General features: G+C 40.2%; 1 pseudogene; it reads right to left on the bottom strand.

Moving 5' to 3' along the window:
• LOC134573720 (nicotinamide N-methyltransferase-like) overlaps positions 1–8,254 on the bottom strand; it is a 49,716-nt pseudogene extending 41,462 nt beyond the window's left edge.
• Between the last annotated feature and the right edge of the window lie 3,922 nt (positions 8,255–12,176).

A 12,176-nucleotide genomic window follows, 5' to 3' on the forward strand; every position in this document is an offset into this window, starting at 1 on the left:
GACATTCATTGAAACGCCACTCTGCAAAGCTCACATTTGAAGGGCAATTTCTAAACTGCGACTGTGCCTTCCTTGTTAATATCTCAGAGACATACTATACATCAAAATGTAGGTCTGGGTCTTGTGATTCTCACAATATAAAGCTCTTCACTGTAGGATTTATAGTTTTTAAAATACGACCGTTTGAAGATGGCAACCGCAAAAATACTCTGACCTGTGCAAGGCTGCAGCAGCAAGTGATGTCATAGACAGGGCCATTTGCACCTGCTAATGTTTTTATAACTGTATGTTTTAATGTAACTGTGCAACAACGTTGCAATTAAATGTGCTATATAAATAAATAACAGTTACTCCGCCCACTCCAGTTGTATACTACTGGTGGAGGCAAGAACACTTCACAATTTCCCCAGAAATTGTAGCTTTTCTAGTTATTATTATTATTCTTATTCTTATTATAGCCAAATTTGCCACCCTAACTCCTCCCACAGTTTTTACACTACATAGACAAAAATTTACCAAAACGTGCAGATTGTTCCCGATCGGATTGCTATTACTTTGTGGAACGTTTTGCCGAATGGTTCACGGAATATCGTCGTTCTTGTGGCGAAATTTGTCCCATAGGAATGAATGGCAAAGCTAGAGTGGGAGCTGGCAAAAGCTGAAAAATCAGGATGTGATTTCTAAACTGCCACCACTCCCTCATTTTCAGGCCCACCTACACAAATCTTATATCAAAACGTTCAGCTATCCCTGCTGCCACTAAAAATGTCCACGGCTAAGCCATAGTCCTGATAGTTTTCACAATATGACCATTTGTTTGCAACTCACGCCTTCCATTGACATTCATTGAAACTCCACTCTGCAAAGCTCACATTTGAAGGGCAATTTCTAAACTGCGACTGTGCCTTCATTGTTAATATTGCAGAGACATACTATACATCAAAATGTAGGTCTGGGTCTTGTGATTCTCACAATATAAAGCTCTTCACTGTAGGATTTATAGTTTTTAAAATACGACCATTTGAAGATGGCAACCGCCAAAATTCTCTGACCTGTGCAAGGCTGCAGCAGCAAGTGATGTCATAGACAAAGCCTTTTACACCTGCTAATGTTTTTATAACTGTATGTTTTAATGTAACTGTGAAGCACTTTGGGCAACAACATTGCAATTAAATGTGCTATATAAATAAATAACAGTTACTCCGCCCACTCCAGTTGTAGACTACTGGTGGAGGCAAGAACACTACACACAATTTCCCCAGAAATTGTAGCTTTTCTAGTAATATTATTATTATTGCCATTTATATAGCACCAGCAGATTCTGTAGTGCTTTACAGTATTATGAGAGGAGGGATTCAACTATAAATAGGACAATTACAAGAAAACTTACAGGAACGATAGGTTGAAGAGAACCCTGCTCAAACGAGCTTACAGTCTATAGGAGGTGAGGTATAAAACACATTAGAACAGGAAAGCGCAATCAAATAAGGTGGGAGTGAAGCAGAGCTGGAGGAGAGAGTAGAGTGCTGCCCTTTAGGAGAGAACAAGAGACAGGTATGTAAGGTAGAGGTTAGCATTCATTACAGACTGTAGCGGGGCAATACGGCTTTTGGAAAGCCAAATTAGTTTAGGGTTACAATAACCCATGCGTGAAAATACTAGAACATGCACAAGCTCCTTAGTAGCATCTTGTGTAAGAAAGGGGTGGATGCGGGCTATGTTTTTAAGTAACATTCGAGATGTGAGGCTCAAAGGTGAGGACAGAATCAAGACAACACGCTTGCAAGGATGGACTTATGTGGATACCACTAACTTGAAGGGAGAGCGAAAGAGGAGCATCAGTATTAGGAGGAGGAAAGACAAGGAGCTCAGTTTTAGAGATATTGAGTTTCAGAAAGTGGGAGGACATCCAGTCAGAGAAGGAAGAAAGGCAAGCAGTGACACGTTGTAGGATGGCAGGGGAGAGGTCCAGAGAGGAGAGATATATCTGGGTGTCATCAGTGTACAGGTGGTAGTGGAATCCAATGAGGTAATAAGTTTGCCAAGAGAGGCAGAATAAAGAGAAAATAGAAATGGACCAAGGACAGAGCCTTGGGAGACTCTAATTGAGACAGGACAAGAGGAGGAGGTATCATTAGAAAAGGGGACACTGAATGAGCATTGGGAGAGATAAGAGTAAACCATGAGAGGACAGAGTTACAGAGACCGAGTGATTGAAGAGTTTGAAGAAGGAGATCAGCGGTGTCAAAGGCAGCAGAGAGGTCAAGGAGAATTAGTGTGGAGTAGTGGCCTTTGGATTTAGCTGCGATTAGGTCGTTAGTAACTTTACAAGAGCAGTCTCAGTAGAGTGGAGAGGGCGGAAGCCATATTGAAGAGGGTCAAGGAGAGAGTTGGAATTGAGAAAGTGAGACACACGGTTAAAGACAAGTCTTTTCAGAAGCTTTAACGAAAAAGGGCACAGGGATATGGGGTGATAGTTAGAGGGGGAAGACAGGTCAAAAGATGTTTTTTTCAGGATAGGCAGGGCTGGCACGTCCATAAGGCGGCACAGGCGCCACAGAAGGGGGGCGCAAAAATCCAAATCTCTGGCACCTGGCCAGAGACTTGGATTTTTAAATATTTCTGACACCTTAAGCCCACAGCAGCCGCCCCTCACAACTCACACACTGCCGGTGTTTTGAAGGGCAGAGCTGCTGCTACGGAGGCACACTGTGGAAGCCTGGATGCTGCAGGGCCTCCCTGATGCATTGTAACAGCCCTGCAGAGGTTTAATTGACTGCTGTCTGCAAAGCTCCGCCCCCTTGCTCTGTATCAGCCCTCCCATAACATGACGTATGTCATCAGACCGCGAGAGAGTGGGAAACAAGCTCCCACTCTGAAGGCTGGCTCCAGCTCCTACAGGTAGGAGCTGCCACAACACACATACTGCCTGTTACAGTGAGGAGCACTATGGGGCATAAAGGAATTAGTAGCTCTCAGCAACAGGAGCTCAGGGTGCATGAGGAGCTACAAGCTCTGATGGTGGATCACCCATGGTGTGTCTCCATGAGTGACTGTGAGTGAGTATCTGGTGTGTGAAAGTGAGTGGTTGTATGGGTATGTGAAAGTGAGTGTGTTGTCTGGTGTATGAAAGTGATTGGGTATCAGGGTCTGTGAATGTGAGTGTGTTGTCTGTGTGTGTCAGAGCATAAATGTCTAACTGTGAGTGTGCATGTCCTGCATGCATAATTCTAAGTCTGTGTCTGTGTGATTTTGTGCATCTATGAGTGTGACTGTAGGTGTATGCTGTGAGTGTGTATCACTGTAAATGTGTATGAGAATATTTCTGATTGTGATTTTATTTGACTGTAACTGAATGTGTTTGTATGTAATTGTTATGTATATCTCTGTGAATTTATGTTCCTGTGTGACTGAGGGCAGTGTGTGTATGACTGTGTGCCACTATCTGTGAGTGAGTGTTGTGTGACTGTTACACTTTAAGTGTGTAGAGCAGAAGTAGCTGTGCAGCCAAAAATCCTTGCACCGGCCCTGAGGATAGGTACTACAGTGGCATGTTTAAGGTCAGCAGGGACAATGCCAGAAGAGAGAGAGCAGTTGAAGTTGTGTGCTAAGGAAGGCACAAGACAAGGGGACAGAGATCTAATAAGGTGAGATAGGACAGGATCGAGCGGGCAAGTGCTGCTGTGAGAGCAAAGGAGAAGTGCAGCCACCTCTTGTTCAGTAGCCGGGGAGAAAGTCTGAAGGGTAGGAAAGGCATGATCTATGTGTGGTTGAGAAAGAAAACGGCAAGGTGGGGAGAATTGTTTCCTTAGCTGTTCAATCTTGTTGGTAAAGTAGCATGCAAAGCTATCAGCTGTAAGGTTAGTTTGGGGGCTGGCCCCAGCAGGGCGAAGAAGAGAGTTGAAGTTGTCAAAGAGATGCCTGGGATTGCGGGGGCATGAACTAATGAGAGAGGAAAAGTATGACTGTTTGGCGAGGGCAAGGGCAAGGGCTGCGCTGTATGAACACAATATGGAGATAGTCTGCCTGGGTGCTAGAATTCCTTAAGAAGCGTTCAGCACAAAGGAAGCATCTTTGCAGGTAGCATATTGATTTAGTATGCCACGGTGAGGGTAGAGGTGAGGCAAGTGTGAAATGTGGAGATGGCCAGTGTGGGACAGGAGAGGGAAAGGATGGATAGTAGTTGTGAATCAATATCAGACTCAAGGGGCACACTGTATAAAATCAAACAATCTTTATTAAATAATATTTTAATTATGTAAAAAATAGAAGAAAAATAATAATAGTGCAACACACAAACGTGCTAGTGAAATTAAAAAGGAAAAGCTTGATATGGCTATCACTCTGACGGTATAGGCTAATTTTATTATCATTACCCTATAGCCATTTATATTTATACTTGCAAGGGTCCACTGAGGCTGCATCAAGCTTCTCCTTTTTAATTTCACTAGCACGTTTGTGTGTTGCACTATTATTATTTTTCTTCTATTTTTTACATAATTAAAATATTATTTAATAAAGATTGTTTGATTTTATACAGTGTGCCCCTTGAGTCGCTCTTACTGCTGTGGGTACTCCCGGGTGGGTTATTAGAGGTATGGCAGTTTGCCCTTTACTCTTCTAGTCCGCTAGGGTTCTCTTTTCTCTATATTTAATTTGGGGTTTATGACCTCTACTACCCACATAGTCCTTCTGTGTTGCAGACTTTGGAGTCAAGTTGTCATTGACCCTTAAGTCTGCATCTTTTTGTGAATCAATATCAGCTGACAGGTGCTGGAGTTGAGGTTGGTTAGACTGAGGTTGTTGGGTGAGGGGGTTCTTGGGGGCAAACGATAAGAGGTGGTGATCAGAGAGAGGAAATTAGTGTTGCAGATATTAGATACTGTACATGCAAATGAAAAAATTAGGTTAAGGGTATTGGCAGCTACATGGGTGGGAGAATTTGCCCACTGCGATAGCCCGAGGGAGGAAGTAATTTAAAGTTGTTTAGAGCCTTCTGGGGTCAAAGGCAGGTTAATGGGAATATTGAAGTCCCTAAGAATTACTGATGGAATATTAGAAGCTATACATTTTAAGATCCTTTAACCTTTACTAGTAAGTTTTATCCTGCAATCCATGAACCAGTTTAGTAGCCTTTCTCTGAACTCTTTCCAAAGTATCAACATCCTTCTGGAGATACAGTCTTCATTACTGCGTGCAATACTCCCAGTGAGGTCTCATGCTCTGCATGGAGATGCTGGACTTTCCTCATAGAGATGCACTGACTCAATGCATCTCTATGAGGAGATGCTGATTGGACACTTTGACGTTTGGCCCCACTCCCGACCCGCCCCCTTAGACGATCTCCGCCAATCCAATGCTTTCCTATGGGAAAGCATTGTGATTGGCTGAGATCGTCAGTTTATATGATGTCATGCGCTGAGGCTGGTCGGGGGCAGGGGCAGACGCAAGTAGCTCCAAACAGAGTTTTAAAAAGGTACGTTTTACAGTTTTTTAAGGGAGTAAGGAGGGGCCATGGGGGCTAGCAACACTATAGAGTCAGTATTACACCTTTGTGTTCCTGACCTTAAATATAGAAATCCACACATATGTCTTTAGTGCTATCATGTAACTTGGTGCCTCCATCTTGGTTCCCTGTCAATAACTGCTATAAGCACTGCCCTTTACATTAGGCTCTCACACTAGAGAGGGATTGGAAAGAGAGAAACAGAAAAAATTGCGGAGATTTATCAGAGTCTGGGCTGGGGAAGAAGGGCAGAGTTTGCAAAGGCTGCAGAGAAGAGATCTGCATTTTTTTTTGCAAGCTGTTTTTAGATATAACTCTGATGAAAAATGCATGAATACATGCATGCATGCATGTGCATGTATGAATGCAAGTTTTCACGTCGACTAAACAGTGATTTTTTTAATGTTTTGCATTTGAGTTTTGGAGTCTACCTTTAAGTATTTGTAAAGTTTTTTGTTTATGCTGGATTCGTTGAATAAGTAATCTGCTGTAATAGTAGCATAAATACCATAAAACTGGCCAAACTCTATCTCAATATTTGGTGTCCATGTCCATTTCCTGGGGTGGGATGTTTGACATCTGGTGATGGGCATAGCTAGGCTTCTGTGCAGCCATGAGCTAATGGAAGAGAAATGTGTTCCTCTACAGACTGGTGATCCTTCCTGGAGTATAAATGAGGGTGAGTGAGGCTTTATGAACTAAATATTGTTTTGCAAAGTTAATGAAAGCAAAAATGTGTAGACATGACTTTAGCAGTGAATGTGGTCAGTTTGTTCCATGGGGTCAGTACAATCTCTCTAACCCTACAGACTCACCTCACACCTTTGAGTTTACATGACATTTCAGCAGCATGAGACCAGTCTACAGCTCCTGGCTCCTTATTCAGCCATTTTTCCATTTCCTTAAGCTTTCGATCTGATGAGTCTAAAATGGTGATTTCCTTAAAGAAATCGGACATAACCAACAAATGGAAAAAACGTTGCACCAACAGTGAGGTCTATCAGAGTCTCTCCTTTCACAACACCTGGGGGAAACAAATTGGTAAAAATATCCCATTCACTGCCATTCGTTTTTCTTTTTGTTACGTGTATTTTTGAGCCTGGGATGAATGGCTATCACATTCGCATAGAATAAAACCACATTTTTATATAATGCTTTTCAAAATGCCATTGGGATATTAAAATAATGTCTGTATTATGGATGTAAAGGTCATATACAGTTTGTATAGTAAACTGACAAAATGCTGGCATCTGAGTATCATAGGATGAATATGGCAGAGCGATGGGAGGTGAGTATGGCATGGGTGAGTGACAGGATTGGGGGAGTTATTGTGAGTGTGGCAGAGTGAAGGGGGAGTTAGTGTGTGTGGTGGGGTGACACTTACACAGACACACATGCAGATAAACAGACGAACACACACTGACATACATGCAGATACACACCATATAACACATACAGATACATACACGGACACACGTGCTGATACAAAGACACACATACAGATACAGATGCACAGATACACAAACTGACACATGCAAATACACAGACACACAAACTTACACACAGATACACAGACACATGCAGATACACAGACATACAGAATAACAAACATTCAGATACAAAGAATGACACTCATACAGATACAAACAGTGACACACATACAGATACATAGGGCACACACTGACATACAGATGTGCAGACATACAGATACACATAGAGACACACATGCAGACAAACAGATACACATACAGACATACACACACATACATACAAATACACATACATATAGAGACACACACACATACATACAGAGACATACAGACACACATACATATATACATGCACACACACACACATACAGAGACACACACATGCACACACACATACAGACACACACCCACATACAGAGACACACACATACATACAGACACACACATGCAAAATGTTTTAGTCACCCTCCTGTTTCCTACCTTTTAGGTGCAGAAGGGTGACTTCTAAGGGGTCCAATGGCTGGCTTAAACTGATAGTAGTCCCCACTCTAACTCCCTCCTCTCCTTCTCTTCCCTTGTGGCTCTCGGTAATTGCTGGGAAGAAGTGACTGTAACTTCCTTTCAGCATTTGACCTCATCATAGAGGGCCCGGTCACGCTGTTAAAGCACCTCATCGCTGACATGGACCCTGGAAATACATTGCATAGGCTAGCCCTAACAGCATGGGCTGCCCAATGGGTCCCTGATCACGCGGCCTTTATGGCAGTACAGTGTGGGCCAGGGCCGCACCACATGGCCGGTGGGCACCCCTGTGTGTCTGAACCATAGAATGCATTGCAACATGTTCTTGCATCTGTCCTCCAAACTATTTATATAATCATTCCCTTCATGATATACACTTTCATGTTTTCATAAGCACAAAAATGACACAGTTCCTAATGTTTCATATCCCAGAAATTGAAGACCAAAAGTTGATGGTGCAATAAGGCAAAGCTTAGAATCATATATCTCCATTCTCACCTCATGTCCTTGCAAATATCTGTCAGAGTGGCACTTTAATACTCGTGGCACTGAGGACAGAATATAAATGTTTGCGTGGAAGACAATGAACGTACCTGTACACAAACACTGAAATATTTTTTTGCATTGTAGTGATTAAAAGTTCTTCTTTGGAATCCGTCTTATCACGACCAAGATATGTTTCTATAATCAAATGATGATCAAACTCTTCATCGTGATAATGTTTCATTCCCTCCATCTCGAGGATTTATTTTCAGATATCAATTCAAAAATATATATATATATCTGTTCTTGACAAAATTTCTCTCAAATATTTATAGAACATCAGTATGTTTCTGCTATAGGTTTCTAGTTAATATGTAGCTTTCTACATTTTTCTAGAAGACATTTTTCCCATTCACTAAATAGTGGGTTAAGGTGAGCCAAGTGGGGAACAAATCTTCAATTTCTCTTGGCTATTTTAGCTTTATTTTTGTAACTTGTTTTAGAATTCCGCACAGGCCAGTGTTAGCAAATAAGTCCCAGCTGTAACTCTCTCAGTTTCGATGATGATGATGATGATGATGATGATGATGAATATGTCCTTGTAATCTAATGTTTTAACCCCTTAAGTATGGTGGGTGTTCTATGCCATCCTTGGGGACCCGGCGATCGCAGTGTTGCAGCCCAGGGAGTCCCCCTCCTTCCTTTCCAGCCCCCCTGGGCCATGTGGACGGCATAGCCAGTAAGTGCCAGCAAGGGGAGTGCCAGTAATGACAGGTACTCCCCCTGCTCCCTGTATATAGTAAAATAAATGTTAAAGTTACAGTTCAAAATAAAATATATACTTAGCTCATATATTTTTATTATATATATGATCTAAGTATTTATATACAAATTTACATACATACACATACACTGTCTAAGTGTATTTTAATATTAATATATAATATATATAATTTATATATATATATATATATATATATATATATTCATATCAAAATACACATAGAATTATATTGATCAATATATATATATATATATATATATATATATATAATTATTATTGTATATATATTTTTATATAATATTAAATAAATAAATATGTAAATACATTAAAAATAAAATTAAAAAATTAAAAATAAATGATATATATATATATATATATGTAAATTCGTTCTAACTGTATTTTAAAATTAATATATAAAAGAAACCAAAATTAATATATATATATATATATATATATATATATATATATTGATATCAAAATACATGTAGAACAAAATAATTTATATATCTATATACATAAGTATATACGTATATATCACTATATATATATACCTATATATAAATAAAAATAATTGAAAAAATTATATACATACATATATATATATATATATATATATATATATATATATACACACACACACTCGTATATATATAATAATTCTACGATCAATGAAGAATCCAAGCTGCACTCTCAGGACTTGTGAAAAGCAGTGTTTCATTTTATTTTAAATCATATGCAAACAGGTGAACCAACGTTTCGACCTCTGCAGGTCTTTTCACAATGAAAATGAAACACTGCTTTTCACAAGTCCTGAGAGTGCAGCTTGGATTCTTCATTGATTGTATATACAGGGAGTGCAGAATTATTAGGCAAGTTGTATTTTTGAGGATTACTTTTATTATTGAACAACAACCATGTTCTCAATGAACCCAAAAAAACTCATTAATATCAAAGCTGAATATTTTTGGAAGTAGTTTTTAGTTATAGCTATTTTAGGGGGATATCTGTGTGTGCAGTTGACTACTACTGTGCATAATTATTAGGCAACTTAACAAAAAACAAATATATACCCATTTCAATTATTTATTTTTACCAGTGAAACCAATATAACATCTCAACATTCACAAATATACATTTCTGACATTCAAAAACATAACAAAAACAAATCAGTGACCAATATAGCCACCTTTCTTTGCAAGGACACTCAAAAGCCTGCCATCCATGGATTCTGTCAGTGTTTTGATCTGTTCACCATCAACATTGCGTGCAGAAGCAACCACAGCCTCCCAGACACTGTTCAGAGAGGTGTACTGTTTTCCCTCCTTGTAAATCTCACATTTGATGATGGACCACAGGTTCTCAATGGGGTTCAGATCAGGTGAACAAGGAGGCCATGTCATTAGATTTTCTTCTTTTATACCCTTTCTTGCCAGCCACGCTGTGGAGTACTTGGACGCGTGTGATGGAGCATTGTCCTGCATGAAAATCATGTTTTTCTTGAAGGATGCAGACTTCTTCCTGTACCACTGCTTGAAGAAGGTGTCTTCCAGAAACTGGGAGTTGAGCTTGACTCCATCCTCAACCCGAAAAGGCCTCACAAGCTCATCGTTGATGATACCAGCCCAAACCAGTACTCCACCTCCACCTTGCTGGCGTCTGAGTCGGACTGGAGCTCTCTGCCCTTTACCAATCCATCCATCTGGCCATCAAGACTCACTCTCATTTCATCAGTCCATAAAACCTTAGAAAAATCAGTCTTGAGATATTTCTTGGCCCAGTCTTGACGTTTCAGCTTGTGTGTCTTGTTCAGTGGTGGTCGTCTTTCAGCCTTTCTTACCTTGGCCATGTCTCTGAGTATTGCACACCTTGTGCTTTTGGGCACTCCAGTGATGTTGCAGCTCTGAAATATGGCCAAACTGGTGGCAAGTGGCATCTTGGCAGCTGCACGGTTGACTTTTCTCAGTTCACGGGCAGTTATTTTGCGCCTTGGTTTCTCCACACGCTTCTTGCGACCCTGTTGACTATTTTGAATGAAACGCTTGATTGTTCGATGATCACGCTTCAGAAGCTTTGCAATTTTAAGAGTGCTGCATCCCTCTGCAAGATATCTCACTATTTTTGACTTTTCTGAGCCTGTCAAGTCCTTCTTTTGACCCATTTTGCCAAAGGAAAGGAAGTTGCCTAATAATTATGCACACCTGATATAGGGTGTTGATGTCATTAGACCACACCCCTTCTCATTACAGATATGCACATCACCTAATATGCTTAATTGGTAGTAGGCTTTCGAGCCTATACAGCTTGGAGTAAGACAACATGCATAAAGAGGATGATGTGGTCAAAATACTCATTTGCCTAATAATTCTGCACACAGTGTACTGAACGCTTCACCATTTGCACCCAGGCGGATTTACTGGATCACAAGTAAGGAGAGTGCCAAGCTATTTATCTATTTATCTGTTTTATAATAATTCTACGTATATATTTATGTAATAATTTTACATAATTAGGTCATTTTATTAATTACAATTTGCGGGACCTGCCTGAAAACCCAGGCCAAAAGCCCAGGGAATTTAATTTTCTAGCTGACCCTGTAACTTTCCAAGACACCATAAAACCTGTACCTGGGGGGTACTGTTTTACACAGAAGAATTCGCTGAACACAAATTTAGTGTTTCAAAACAGTAAAATGTATTACAACGATGATATCGTCAGTGAAAGTAAAATTTTTTGCATTTTTCACACACAAATGGCACTTACACGGACAATACAATTGTTGTGATACGTTTTACTGTTTTGAAACACTAATATTTGTGTTCAAAGAAGTCTCCAGGGTCAAATATAAGGCTTGCATTTCAGTTTTTTCACATTGAAATTGGCCAGATTGGTTATGATGCCTTTGAGACCGTATGGTAGCCCAGGAATGAAAATTGCCCCCATGATGGCATACCATTTGCAATAGTAGACAACCCAAGGTATTGCAAATAGGGTATGTTCAGTCTTTTTTAGTAGCCACTTAGTCACAAACACTGGCCAAAAGTGGCGTTCAAATTAGTTTTTTGCATTTTTCACACACAAACAAATATTAACACTAACTTTGACCAGTGTTTGTGACCAAGTGGCTACTAAAAAAGACTGGACATACCCCATTTACAATACCTTGGGTTGTCTACCTTTGCTAATGGTATGCCATCATGGGGGTAATTCTCATTCCTGGGCAACCATACGGTCTCAAAGGCAACGTAACCAATCTGGCAAATTTAATATGAAAAAACTGAAAAGTGTAACATGCTATATTTGACCCTGCAACTTCCCAAAACACCATGTACATAGGGGGTACTGTTTTACACGTGAGACATCGTTGAATACAAATGACGTGAGACATCGCTGA

Source organism: Pelobates fuscus, chromosome 9, assembly GCF_036172605.1.
Source record: "Pelobates fuscus isolate aPelFus1 chromosome 9, aPelFus1.pri, whole genome shotgun sequence".
Lineage (NCBI taxonomy): Eukaryota > Metazoa > Chordata > Amphibia > Anura > Pelobatidae > Pelobates > Pelobates fuscus.